The following is a 492-nucleotide window of genomic DNA, read 5'->3' on the forward strand; positions in this document are numbered from 1 at the left end:
TTACATTAAATTATCACTATAATTAAAGCATAGTGATTAATCACAAAAACAATATGTAATTATATGTGTTTTCCGATGGTCTTAGGCCACCCCTGTGATAGGGTTGTTCGACCCCAAAGGGGTCGCGACCCACAGGTTGAGAACCGCTGCTCTAGATGTTAAACTCTTGAAGGGTAGGAACAGTGCCTGGCACCTCCCCTGGTCACCCCTTTCACTCTGTAGTCATTCCCCTTCCCCTAGGATGCAGTGAACACATTATCCTAGGAGCCGAAGTCAGTGCCTAAACCCTTTCTGCAGATGCATGGATTTAGGGGGTGGGAAACTTGAGAGCTTGATGGGCTTTTATTTTTTTATATATATATATTTTATTGAGTTCAGAGAGGAAAGGAGAGGGAGAGAGAGATAGAAACATCAATGATGAGAGAGAATCATTGATGGGCTGCCTCCTGCACGCCTCCTACTAGGGATTGAGCTCACAATCCGGGCATGTGT

At 44.5% G+C, this 492-nt stretch overlaps 1 protein-coding gene across 1 annotated transcript in view; it reads left to right on the top strand.

Moving 5' to 3' along the window:
* APOA1BP (apolipoprotein A-I binding protein) overlaps window positions 1–492 on the top strand; it is a 6,518-nt gene that overhangs the window by 4,616 nt on the left and 1,410 nt on the right. The window lies entirely within an intron of this gene.

The sequence above is a fragment of the Myotis davidii genome, unplaced genomic scaffold, assembly GCF_000327345.1.
Source record: "Myotis davidii unplaced genomic scaffold, ASM32734v1 scaffold208, whole genome shotgun sequence".
NCBI lineage: Eukaryota > Metazoa > Chordata > Mammalia > Chiroptera > Vespertilionidae > Myotis > Myotis davidii.